We start from the raw sequence: 13,624 nt of genomic DNA, 5'->3' as shown, positions 1-13,624 counted from the left end.
GACAGAATAACAACAAAAAAATCCAGAAAAACGCATGTCAAAAATGTTATAAATTGATTTGCATTTTAATGAGGGAAATAAGTATTTGACCCCTCTGCAAAACATGACTTAGTACTTGGTGGCAAAACCCTTGTTGGCAATCACAGAGGTCAGACGTTTCTTGTAGTTGGCCACCAGGTTTGCACACATCTCAGGAGGGATTTTGTCCCACTCCTCTTTGCAGATCTTCTCCAAGTCATTAAGGTTTTGATGCTGATGTTTGGCAACTCTAACCTTCAGCTCCCTCCACAGATGTTCTATGGGATTAAGGTCTGGAGAGTGGCTAGGCCACTCCAGGACCTTAATGTGCTTCTTCTTGAGCCACTCCTTTGTTGCCTTGGCCGTGTGTTTTGGGTCATTGTCATGCTGGAATACCCATCAACGACGCATTTTCAATGCCCTGGCTGAGGGAAGGAGGTTCTCACCCAAGATTTGACGGTACATGGCCCCGTCCATCGTCCCTTTGATGCGGTGAAGTTGTCCTGTCCCCTTAGCAGAAAAACACCCCCAAAGCATAATGTTTCCACCTCCATGTTTGACTGTGGGGATGGTGTTCTTGGGGTCATAGGCAGCATTCCTCCTTCTCCAAACACGGCGAGTTGAGTTGATGCCAAAGAGCTCCATTTTGGTCTCATCTGACCACAACACTTTCACCCAGTTCTCCTCTGAATCATTAAGATGTTCATTGGCAAACTTCAGACAGGCATGTATATGTGCTTTCTTGAGCAGGGGGACCTTGCGGACGCTGCAGGATTTCAGTCCTTCACGGTGTAGTGTGTTACCAATTGTTTTCTTGGTGACTATGGTCCCAGCTGCCTTGAGATCATTGACAAGATCCTCCCGTGTAGTTCTGGCCTGATTACTCACCGTTCTCATGATCATTGCAACTCCACGAGGTGAGATCTTGCATGGAGCCCCAGGGCGAGGAAGATTGACAGTTATTTTGTGTTTCTTCCATTTGGGAATAATCGTACCAACTGTTGTCACCTTCTCACCAAACTGCTTGGCGATGGTCTTGTAGCCCATTCCAGCCTTGTGTAGGTCTACAATCTTGTCCCTGACATCATTGGAGAGCTCTTTGGTCTTGGCCATGGTGGAGAGTTTGAAATCTGATTGATTGATTGCTTCTGTGGACAGGTGTCTTTTATACAGGTAACAAACTGAGATTAGGAGCACTCCCTTTAAGAGTGTGCTCCTAATCTCAGCTCGTTACCTGTATAAAAGACACCTGGGAGCCAGAAATCTTTCTGATTGAGAGGGGGTCAAATACTTATTTCCCTCATTAAAATGCAAATCATTTTATAAAATTTTTGACATGCGTCTTTCTGGATTTTTTTGTTGCTATTCTGTCTCTCACTGTTCAAATAAATCTATCATTAAAATTATAGACTGATAATTTCTTTGTCAGTGGGCAAACGTACAAAATCAGCAGGGGATCAAATACTTTTTTCCCTCACTGTAAGGTATTTCTGTTTATTTTTTATACATTTGCAAAAATGTCAAAACCAGGTTTCGCTTCGTCATTATGGGGTATTGTGTGTAGATTGATGAAAATAGTACCTGTAACTGGGCTGTACGTGTTGTTGATGTTTGTGATGACTTTGGTGAAGACCAGAGTGGTATCAGTGACGGGTCCTACCTCAAATGAATTCCTCAGATTGGCAGAAAATGCCACCTTTGGTCTGTCTGTGAAAACCACAGTATTTAAACTACACTGTCCTTCAGTACAGAACCATCAAGCACATAATACACTGTGTTAGTGTAATGTGGTCCATGTCTGTCACGGTGTACCTGAGATTCCAACCAGCACTCCCAACAACACAACATTTGTATCGTTGACCTAAAGAGCCTAAGGCATTGATATGCTACATTTTGAAAGATTAATTCATAAAATGTCCCGACTTCTATAAGAAGAATGGAAACAATACGTGTAACACTCAGATGATAATAGTTGAGGAGATAAATACATAGTTGTCACCAATAACCTCTGGAAATGATAGATGCACAGCTTGTGAACATTTTTCTGTTGGAAGTAGAATTAGTTGGCAATCAACACTGTTACCAAGGTGTCACAGTATAAAAGCCTTTCTAACTGTCAATTGGCCCCCATGGTGGCAATTACAGAGAGAAAATGTTTGGAACTCTTGATCTGATACAGACGACCAAATCATAAACAAGTGTTTTTAGGGATAAATTAATATCCACACATTTAGCTGCATTCTCTTTCTTCAGCTCCTGCACCTCTTTCTCCCTGGCTGTGACTACCCACTGGGCAAAAACTGGTTAAATCAACGTTGTTTCCACGTCAATTCAACCCAAAAAATCTATGTGAGGAAGTTGAATCAACATGGAAAATGTGCCCAAGGCACCATGGTTAAGCAGGTCAAGCTTTAAAAAACAACAACATTTCTAGCCTGTCTATTTATGGGTTGACATGTTATGCTTGACCTGCTCAGTTTTCCACCACAAAACACCAAAAAGAGTAGAACCAGCTCACCTGCTTTAAATATATGATTGGTCTATTAGATGTTCAATGTTTCTTTTGAAAAAAATATTAAATAAATAAAACATTTATGCCCCTACACCGAATATTCTAATAAATAAATCCTAAAAAATAATCGTTTCTCTTACATTTGCATATACACTACACAAACTGAATTCTCAGTTGACCAAATAAATACATGCTTCTCTGCTATTACATATTTGTTAATGAAGCTTATAAACAAACCCAATCAAATAGAGAATATAGCATAGGCTATTTAGTTTTAAAACTTCATCGTGAATGTTTCTGGAGCGCTCAACATCCAAAGCATTTCTGAATAAGTATTCCTGGAGTGTGTCTCGTTGTCACCACCACAACAACGTGATGCCAAGCAATCCAAAGAAGAAGAAAGGGAAAACTAATATCAATAAGTCAAAGACCAAAAACAAGAAAACAAATGAGGGTATGTTTTTTTTCTTTTCTCAGGGCTGCTTACTGTTCAATTTTTTATTTAATATGTTTAATTCTCGTCATTTCTTAAACCTTAGTTTTCCGGTTAGAAAGAGGGCACACTTTTAACTGGGCTCTGCATATCTGATGATTGTCAAGTTCACTGTGTTCATGCAGGGGGAAATGAATTGGAGGAGAAGTACAGGCGAAGTGCATTGGATGTTACAGTTCTGAGGGACCATCTTGGTGAGAACACTACACTGCATCCACTTCTCTAGAGCCCCTAAAATCCATCCATTAAAAGCAGAGCAGCGACTCTAAAATGTAGGCTATTCTAGGGGAACCTTGGTATGTTTTTGCTCCAATCCTCAAATAAGTCAGTTAAATCAGTTCAACTCAAAATACCTTTCTTTTTTTAATCAATTCATGCTAATCTGGAGATTAGAACAAAGCACTAACACTAGCCTGGGTGCCAGTCTGTTTGTGCTTTCTCCTCAACTTCTTATGGAATTGTCATGGCTCGACAATGACAGTGGAGAAGGCAAGAGCACAGACAGATCTTTTGACAAGGCTACCTATTGGGAGGTTAAAACACTAACTAAAATCTGTACATAAGGATCCCACAGGGCTTCTGATATTTACTGATTTCAATGTGACCAACTATGAATTGATTGAACAATAACTACTACATTATTTTACACACTGATCAAATACAAATACATACTATGTGTGACACGACAGCTCTCGAGGGGATGTGGCACAGCAGGCCCAGTCTGTCAGTCATGACCTGAGATCTCGTATGCGGGACATGGAGCAGCAGCTCCACTATGAGAGACTGGACCGCAGAGATGTCAGTGCGGGTTGGTGGAAGGGAACCATCTCAAACACACGCACGCAAAATATCGTAGTCAGGCAACATATGAGATGTGAATAGGCAACATTTTCTCTCGCTTCAGCTCAAATAATGGCCGCCTTTGATTTAAATACATTTTTCATAATTCTTTACGTGGTTGCGTCATATTTATTTGCATACTTTCCATTGAAGCTTGCATCGATGCATGCTTCAAAATATGTACAAATGGAGTGCGCATTCGAGAAGTGCCCTCCGAGCACCGTTTCGCATACTTTGATTTGGACTCATACTCCGACCCTTCTGTGCTCCAATTTGCTAGCATGGTAGTATGTATTTTGAGAAACACCCTAGGTGTCTTGAAAAACGCTTAAAATAAAATGTATTATTATGTATTATTATTAGGGTGGTCTTTAGGGAATACTGTCATACCTTGCAGATCTCACCCGTCAGTATAAGACCTTGCAAACAGACATGAAAAAGCTGGGGATGAGGTCATTTTTTTGCGAGAACAGCTTGGTAAGCTATTGCACACATGTAAGCTTCCTATAGTATATCCAGTTCATTCAAGCTGCAACAGTTGTTGTTTTAGTAAGAATCAGATACATTGTGAGTGATGGCTGTTTGTGCATAATGTGTGTGTGTGTGTGTGTGTGTGTCTGTCTGACTGTGCTCAGCTCAGTGTCAGGAGGAGTTGAGGGCATTAAGGTAAGCACTTGAGCAGTTGCAGCAGTAGAAGGGTGCCACAATAGCTGACTTATAAAACAAACTGGACAACATGGAGACCGACTATGAGAAGATTCTGCATGTGAGTGAACTGATTTCAGCTTATCAAAGAGGGGTTACGTTGTTACATTATCACAGGGAACGAGTATGAAAGGAATGCAAACACATTTGTCAGTTGCCTGAAGAAAATGAATGTCAGGCAATGATATTGATGCTGTGCATAACTTTTGCTACCACTGATTATATCTTCGATAACAACGTATTCTATAGATGTGAAAACGTTTGAGAGAAAATAGGATATGTATGTCTTGTTTTTCTCTTCATGATCCAGAATGATTCCCAGGGTGTTTCCCAAATGGCACCCTTTTCCCTGCTCTGATCAAAAGTAGGGAATAGAGTGCTATTTGGGACACACACACCCCTGATATGACAATTCTTGATTGACCCCAACCAGGACACTTTGGACAGTTTGACCTCCCACCTGGCTGAGGCTCGACTGCGGTAGGAGGATGAGAGTATACAAAGTATACAGGAATACAAAAGAGCTGCTCTCGGACTTTGGCTTGAACTCACTGGACATCTGAAACGCTCTTATGATGTAACCAGGGCCCGTATTCATAAAGTGTCTCAGAGTGCGGCTCTAGGATCCATGTCCCCCCCCTTTCCCCCCGTCCATGTAAATCTCATTATGATCTAAAAGGCAAAATTGATCCTAGATCAGCACTCTGAGATGCTTTATGAAGACTGGCCCTTATCCCCACTACATAGTATCATTGCTACTGTAAAAGCAGGCGCACCAGGGGCTCGTATGTGTCAAGCATCTCAGAGTTGGAGTGTTGATCTAGGATTAGTTTTCTATTTGAGATAATAATGAATAACATTACATGGACAGTGAGGACCTGATCCTCATCAGCACTCCTACTCTGAGATGCTTGATACATATGGTAAAGTAAATAGATAGATTCCATGTGGATTTGTAGTCATACGTACCGATAAGGAAAACTTCATTACAATAATGTAGCAACCAGTGTATGAGAATGTAATAACCAGTGTTTGGATTAATTTTGTAACTGTATCTTTCATGATGTATAATATTTCTTAAAATACTTCTTAAATACATGCAGTTGTTTATTTTCTTCCTACAGTTGTTGTGGTATTGATGGTATTGATGGTCATTCACAAAGATGCCGTTTTTGATGCTTTGGGTGACACAAATTGTCATTTGAAATTATCCACAGTAACTTACATACTAACTCTCTAGCTAATGGCTACTCTTACAACACATATTTATGAAAGTAAGGAAGTTAGTCTATGTATCGTACATTTCCACCAGGGTGCATCTTCCATCTTTCCTGATAGTCATTCAGATATTTTATTGAACTTTACCCCTTCATGTCCAATAGATGTGACCGATCACGGAACAATTTAGCCTAGCTTGTAGGCGCTTCCTGGTGAAAGATATGACTGCAGATTTCTGCATCATAACTATTGCATTTGTGGCAATGCTGTTTCAACCATGTTATAAGACAAAACTAATTTCCAATTTTTCGAGTTGCTGGTATGACTTGGAACCTAACCTCCAACCTTCTAATATCAGGGCGGACACTAACAACAAGGCCACTGAGTTGGTATCAGTAGTTAGCCATACACACTTAAAAGGTACTTGTATAGGTTTGTCATGTTGTTTAGAATATAATAATAATGCCATTACTAAAGCAGAGCTCCAGTGAATATGATGGTAATGTGAAGTATGGACAAGTGCGACAGAAGCAGGACAGCTAGAGGCCACAAAGGGAAATAAACAACAAGAAGCAAAAATAGATGCACATTACCTCTCTTGTACATTTCCATCACAGTTAAAAGGACACAAACTGCATATATACACTACCGTTCAAAAGTTTGGGGTCACTTAGAAATGTCCTTGTTTTCCATGAAAACATACATGAAATGAGTTTGAATAGGAAATATAGCAAAATTAATAGGAAATGTAGTCATTGACAAGGTTAGAAATAATGATTTTTAATTGAAATAATAATTGTGTCCTTCAAACTTTGCTTTCGTTAAAGAATCCTCCATTTGCAGCAAATACAGCCTTGCAGACCTTTGGCATTCTAGTTGTCAATTTGTTGAGGTAATCTGAAGAGAATTCACCCCATGCTTCCTGAAGCACCTCCCACAAGTTGGATTGGCTTGATGGGCACTTCTCACGTACCATACGGTCAAGCTGCTCCCACAACAGCTCAATAGGGTTGAGATCCGGTGACTGTGCTGGCCACTCCATTATAGACAGAATACCAGCTGACTACTTCTTCCCTAAATAGTTATTGCATAGTTTGGAGCTGTGCTTTGGGTCATTGTCCTGTAGGAGGAAATTGGCTCCAATCAAGCGCCGTCCACAGGGTATGGCATGGCATTGCAAAATGGAGTGATAGCCTTCCTTCTTCAAGATCCCTTTTACCCTGTACAAATCTCCCACTTTACCACCACCAAAGCACCCCCAGACTACCACATTGCCTCCACCATGCTTGACAAATGGCATCAAGCACTCCTCCAGCATCTTTTCATTTGGTCTGCGTCTCACAAATGTTATTCTTTGTGATCCGAACACCTCAAACTTCGATTCTTCTGTCCATAAAACTTTTTTCCAATCTTCCGCTGTCCAGTGTCTGTGTTCTTTTGCCCATCTTAAAATTGTATTTTTATTGGCCAGTCTGAGATATGGCTTTTTCTTTGCAACTCTGCCTAGAAGGTCAGCATGCCGGAGTCGCCACATCACTGTTGACGTTTAGACTGGTGTTTTGCGGGTACTATTTAATGAAGCTGCCAGTTGAGGACCTGTGAGGTGTCTGTTTCTCAAACTAGACACTCTAATGTATTTGTCCTCTTGCTCAGTTGTGCACCGGGGCCTCCCACTCCTCCTTCTATTCTGGCGCTGTTCTGTGAAGAGAGTAGTACACAGCGTTGTACGAGATCTTCAGTTTCTTGGCAATTTCTCGCATGGAATAGCCTTCATATCTCAGAACGAGAATAGACTGACGAGTTTCAGAAGAAAGTTATTTGTTTCTTGCCATTTTGAGCCTGTAATCGAACCCACAATTGCTGATGCTCCAGATACTCAACTAGTCTCCAGAAGGCCAGTTTTATTGCGTCTTTAATCAGTGGTCCTCTGTAGCTCAGCTGGTAGAGCACGGCGCTTGAAACGCCAAGGTAGTGGGTTCGATCCCCGGGACCACCCATACACAAAAATGTATGCACGCATGACTGTAAGTCGCTTTGGATAAAAGCGTCTGCTAAATGGCATATTATTATTATTATTATAATCAGCACAACAGTTTTCAGCTGTGCTAACATAATTGCAAAAGGGTTTTCTAATGATCAATTAGCCTTTTAAAATGATAAACTTGGATTAGAAAACACAACGTGCCATTGGAACACAGGACTGATGGTTGCTGATAATGGGCTTCTGTATGCCAATGTAGATATTCCTTTAAAAATCAGCCGTTTTCTGCTACAATAGCCATTTACAACATTAACAATGTTCAACCTTCCCAAGTTCTCTCACGTCACCCCGCTCCTTCGCACACTCCACTGGCTTCCAGTTGAAGCTCGCATCTGCTACAAGACCATGGTGCTTGCCTACGGAGCTGTGAGGGGAACGGCACTTCCGTACCTTCAGGCTCTGATCAGTCCCTACACCCAAACGAGGGCATTGCGTTCATCCACCTCTGGCCTGCTGGCCCCCCTACCTATATATTGTAAAGTGGTTGTCTCACTGGCTATCATAAGGTGAATGCACCAATTTGTAAGTCGCTCTGGATAAGAGCGTCTGCTAAATGACGAAAATGTAAATGTAAATGTACTCTGTAGTTCTGATCAATTTGATGTTATTTTAATGGACAATTTTTTGGGGGATTTTCTTTCGAAAACAAGGACATTTCTAAGTGACCCCAAACTTTTGAACGGTAGTGGGGAGAACAAGTATTTGATACACTGCTGATTTTGCAGGTTTTCCTACTTACAAAGCATGTAGAGGTCTGTAATTTTTTTAATAGGTACACTTAAACGGTGAGAGACGGAATCTAAAACAAAAATTTGCATTTTATTGCATGACATAAGTATTTGATACATCAAAAAAGCAGAACTTAATATTTGGTACAGAAACCTTTGTTTGCAATTACAGAGATCATACGTTTCCTGTAAGTCTTGACCAGGTTTGTACACACTGCAGCAGGGATTTTGGCACACTCCTCCATACAGACCTTCTCCAGATCCTTCAGGTTTCGGGGCTGTCGCTGGGCAATACAGACTTTCAGCTCCCTCCAAAGATTTTCTATTGGGTTCAGGTCTGGAGACTGGCTAGGCCATTCAAGGACCTTGAGATGCTTCTTACGGAGCCACTCCTTAGTTGCCCTGGCTGTGTGTTTTGTGTTGTTGTCATGCTGGAAGACCCAGCCATGACCCATCTTCAATGCTCTTACTGAGGGAAGGAGGTTGTTGGCCAAGATCTCGCGATACATGGCCCCATCCATCCTCCCCTCAATACGGTGCAGTCGTCCTGTCCCCTTTGCAGAAAAGCATCCCCAAAGAATGATGTTTCCACCTCCATGCTTCACGGTTGGGATGATGTTCTTGGGGTTGTACTCATCCTTCGTTTTTCTCCAAACACGGCGAGTGGAGTTTTGACCATAAAGCTCTAATTTTGTCTCATCAGACCACATGACCTTCTCCCATTCCTCCTCTGGATCATCCAGATGGTCATTGGCAAACTTCCGACGGGCCTGGACATGCGCTGGCTTGAGCAGGGGGACCTTGCGTGCGCTGCAGGATTTTAATCCATGACGGCGTAGTGTGTTACTAATGGTTTTCTTTGAGACTGTGGTCCCAGCTCTCTTCAGGTCATTGACCAGGTCCTGCCGTGTAGTTCTGGGCTGATCCCTCACCTTCCTAATGATCATTGATGCCCCACGAGGTGAGATCTTGCATGGAGCCCCAGACCGAGGGTGATTGACCGTCATCTTGAACTTCTTCCATTTTCTAATAATTGCGCCAACAGTTGTTGCCTTCTCACCAAACTGCTTGCCTATTGTCCTGTAGCCCATCCCAGCCTTGTGCAGGTCTACAATTTTATCCCTGATGTCCTTACACAGCTCTCTGGTCTTGGCCATTGTGGAGAGGTTGGAGTCTGTTTGATTGAGTGTGTGGACAGGTGTCTTTTATACAGGTAACAAGTTCAAACAGGTGCAGTTAATACAGGTAATGAGTGGAGAACAGGAGGGCTTCTTAAAGAAAAACTAACAGGTCTGTGAGAGCTGTAATTCTTACTGGTTGGTAGGTGATCAAATACTTATGTCATGCAATAAAATGCTAATTAATTACTTAAAAATCATACAATGTGATTTTCTGGATTTAGATTCCGTCTCTCACAGTTGAAGTGTACTTATGATAAAATTACAGACCTCTACATGCTTTGTAAGTAGGAAAACCTGCAAAATCGGCAGTGTATCAAATACTTGTTCTCCCCATTGTATATATATACAACAGAATGTGTATAAATATTCTAAAATAGATGTGAGGAAATGGGGAAACCAAAAGGTACAAACAAAGCAGTGTAAAAGACAAATTATCCATGGCCCAGTTAATATGATTTAGCGTAGCTAGATTAAACCAAATGTTCCCTGAGGGAGAAGGGAAAAACAGATTTAACTTCCAAGACCTGTTAATTTGTGAATCTTCTTCACGGACTAGTGCAGTTTTTTACTCTAATCTCTAAGGTAATGAGTAATTTACTCAGGGATGAGGCTAATTTTGTGCTTATAACCAATTAACACATGATGAAGTCAGAAACTTTATCTGAGCGCCAATATTTGCTTCTTTAACCAGAATAATCACTTTCTCCACTAGAGCCTATAGGTGTCTCTGCTGCTTTATGCCTTTTTTCTTGAGCTTCCACTACAGCTAATTATAAAACGTACCCTACATTCACTCCAATAAGAAGTATGAACCCAACTTAATTTGAGTAATGTGTATGTATACTCATTGCAATTAGTTTGTCGCTTTAGCGGTATAAAATCATACACAACTGAGACATGTTTCTTGAGTGAATAGCAACTCCACAAGTAGACAGAAATCACCAGACTCTAGTCTTGGTCACATTCGTGGGAAGGTTACATGAGCCCTATGATCTCAATGGCTCAAACAGTCAATCGTCTGATTGTTGCAATACAGGATGTAATTTGTGTCAATTAAGTGGCAGCCGTATCTGCTGCAGAAGCAAAGAAATACAGTGGGGAAAAAAAGTATTTAGTCAGCCACCAATTGTGCAAGTTCTCCCACTTAAAAAGATGAGAGAGGCCTGTAATTTTCATCATAGGTACACGTCAACTATGACAGACAAAATGAGAAAATAAATTCCAGAAAATCACATTGTAGGATTTTTAATGAATTTATTTGCAAATGATGGTGGAAAATAAGTATTTGGTCAATAACAAAAGTTTCTCAATACTTTGTTATATACCCTTTGTTGGTAATGACACAGGTCAAACGTTTTCTGTAAGTCTTCACAAGGTTTTCACACACTGTTGCTGGTATTTTGGCCCATTCCTCCATGCAGATCTCCTCTAGAGCAGTGATGTTTTGGGGCTGTCGCTGGGCAACACGGACTTTCAACTCCCTCCAAAGATTTTCTATGGGGTTGAGATCTGGAGACTGGCTAGGCCACTCCAGGACCTTGAAATGCTTCTTACGAAGCCACTCCTTCGTTGCCCGGGCGGTGTGTTTGGGATCATTGTCATGCTGAAAGACCCAGCCACGTTTCATCTTCAATGCCCTTGCTGATGGAAGGAGGTTTTCACTCAAAATCTCACAATACATGGCCCCATTCATTCTTTCCTTTACACAGATCAGTCGTCCTGGTCCCTTTGCAGAAAAACAGCCCCAAAGCATGATGTTTCCACCCCCATGCTTCACAGTAGGTATGGTGTTCTTTGGATGCAACTCAGCATTATTTTTCCTCCAAACACGACGAGTTGAGTTTTTACCAAAAAGTTCTATTTTGGTTTCATCTGACCATATGACATTCTCCCAATCCTCTTCTGGATCATCCAAATGCACTCTAGCAAACTTCAGACGGGCCTGGACATGTACTGGCTTAAGCAGGGGGACACGTCTGGCACTGCAGGATTTGAGTCCCTGGCGGCGTAGTGTGTTACTGATGGTAGGCTTTGTTACTTTGGTCCCAGCTCTCTGCAGGTCATTCACTAGGTCCCCCCGTGTGGTTCTGGAACTCACCGTTCTTGTGATCATTTTGACCCCACGGGGTGAGATCTTGCGTGGAGCCCCAGATCGAGGGAGATTATCAGTGGTCTTGTATGTAATAATTCCTAATAATTGCTCCCACAGTTGATTTCTTCAAACCAAGCTGCTTACCTATTGCAGATTCAGTCTTCCCAGCCTGGTGCAGGTCTACAATTTTGTTTCTGGTGTCCTTTGACAGCTCTTTGGTCTTGGCCATAGTGGAGTTTGGAGTGTGACTGTTTGAGGTTGTGGACAGGTGTCTTTTATACTGATAACAAGTTCAAACAGGTGCCATTAATACAGGTAACGAGTGGAGGACAGAGGAGCCTCTTAAAGAAGAAGTTACAGGTCTGTGAGAGCCAGAAAACTTGCTTGTTTGTAGGTGACCAAATACTTATTTTCCACCATAATTTGCAAATAAATTCATAAAAAATCCTACAATGTGATTTTCTGGATTTTTTTCTCTCAATTTGTCTGTCATAGTTGACGTGTACCTATGGTGAAAATTACAGGCCTCTCTCATCTTTTTAAGTGGGAGAACTTGCACAATTGGTGGCTGACTAAATACTTTTTTTCCCCACTGTAACTGTTAGCCTCTGATGTAAACCTGAGCAAATAATACTGTATGGTGATACTCAACCCTCCCATGATTATTTACTCCAATGGCTGTCAACAGTATGGCATACAGGTTGCTATTACTGTCTCACTATCACAAATCTGAGATTGTCTCCAGCTGATGAATCACAATACACCCCTGCTGTGATTGCCCATGAAAGTATCTGTGTGTTTTGTGTGTGTGTGTGTGCAAGCGTGCATATGTGTGTGTTTATGTGTGTGTGTACGTGTTTACACACGTGCAAGTGCCCGTGTGTGTGTATGTCTCCCTGCTGAAATCTGCATATTTCTCTGGAGCAACATTTATGTGCAGGCTGATGTGTCTCTCAGTCTCAAACACAATCTGGCTGCTAGGCAATCAATGCTTCCCCATCTGAGGGCCATCGATTAGGGCAGGAATGAAGAGCAAGGGGACCCAACAAAGTAAATGAACCTCCGTTTTATTTATCTGAAAGACAAACAATGTCAATGTTTTGGTCAGTATGTCCAACAACGAGTGTCTGGGAACAAAAGACAGCAATACAGACCCTGACAGCGTCTCACCTTGGTTAGAAACACTCCTGAATACGACTCTTTATACACCACAATGGGTCATTGCATAGCATTTCCAGCAAATCAATAAACTCTTTACAATTTGTGTCGTATTTTGTGTCCTGCTAACCAGTTGCCAATGTTTATTGTGGTATTTGCATCAATGCAATAAGTACCTAATCAGTGTCAATAAAGTATGTTTTCATATTTTTTTAACCTTAAAAAGCAGATGATCAGGAATGTACACAATATACCACGGCTGTGGGCTGTTCTAATGCACGACGCAACGCGGGGTGCCTGGATACAGCCCTTAGCTGTGGTATATTGGCCATATACCACAAACCCCCGAGGTGCCTTATTGCTATTATAAACTGGTTACCAACGTAATTAGCGCAGTAAAAATAAATGTTTTGTCATATCCGTGGTATACGGTCTGATATACCACGGCTGTCAGCCAATCAGCATTCAGGGCTCGACCCACTCAGTTTATAAAATAAGATATAACATGTATGTAGTTGGAGGATGAGAGTTGATGGGCCTGAAATTGTCTGCAATCAGATCATTGAATCTGTATGTTCTTATTTCGTAACAATCATTGGCCATATATTGTTGCTAAAATTGTGTAGCCTACCACGTTC

The 13,624-nt window shown here is 41.5% G+C and overlaps 1 pseudogene across 1 annotated transcript; it reads left to right on the top strand.

Annotated features, from left to right (window-relative positions):
* Positions 1-2,905: 2,905 nt before the first annotated feature.
* LOC311105726 (dynein regulatory complex protein 12-like) lies at positions 2,906-5,131 on the top strand (annotated as a pseudogene). The gene is made up of 6 exons: positions 2,906-2,984; positions 3,149-3,217; positions 3,713-3,831; positions 4,261-4,340; positions 4,499-4,629; positions 5,002-5,131. The product of its transcript is annotated as a dynein regulatory complex protein 12-like (transcript).
* Positions 5,132-13,624: the final 8,493 nt, after the last annotated feature.

This window comes from Coregonus lavaretus (genome assembly GCF_964263955.1).
Source record: "Coregonus lavaretus genome assembly, chromosome: 30".
Taxonomy (NCBI): Eukaryota; Metazoa; Chordata; class Actinopteri; order Salmoniformes; family Salmonidae; genus Coregonus; species Coregonus lavaretus.
Note: the sequence above shows the minus strand (reverse complement) of the source record. Positions and strands in the feature narration are given on the sequence as shown.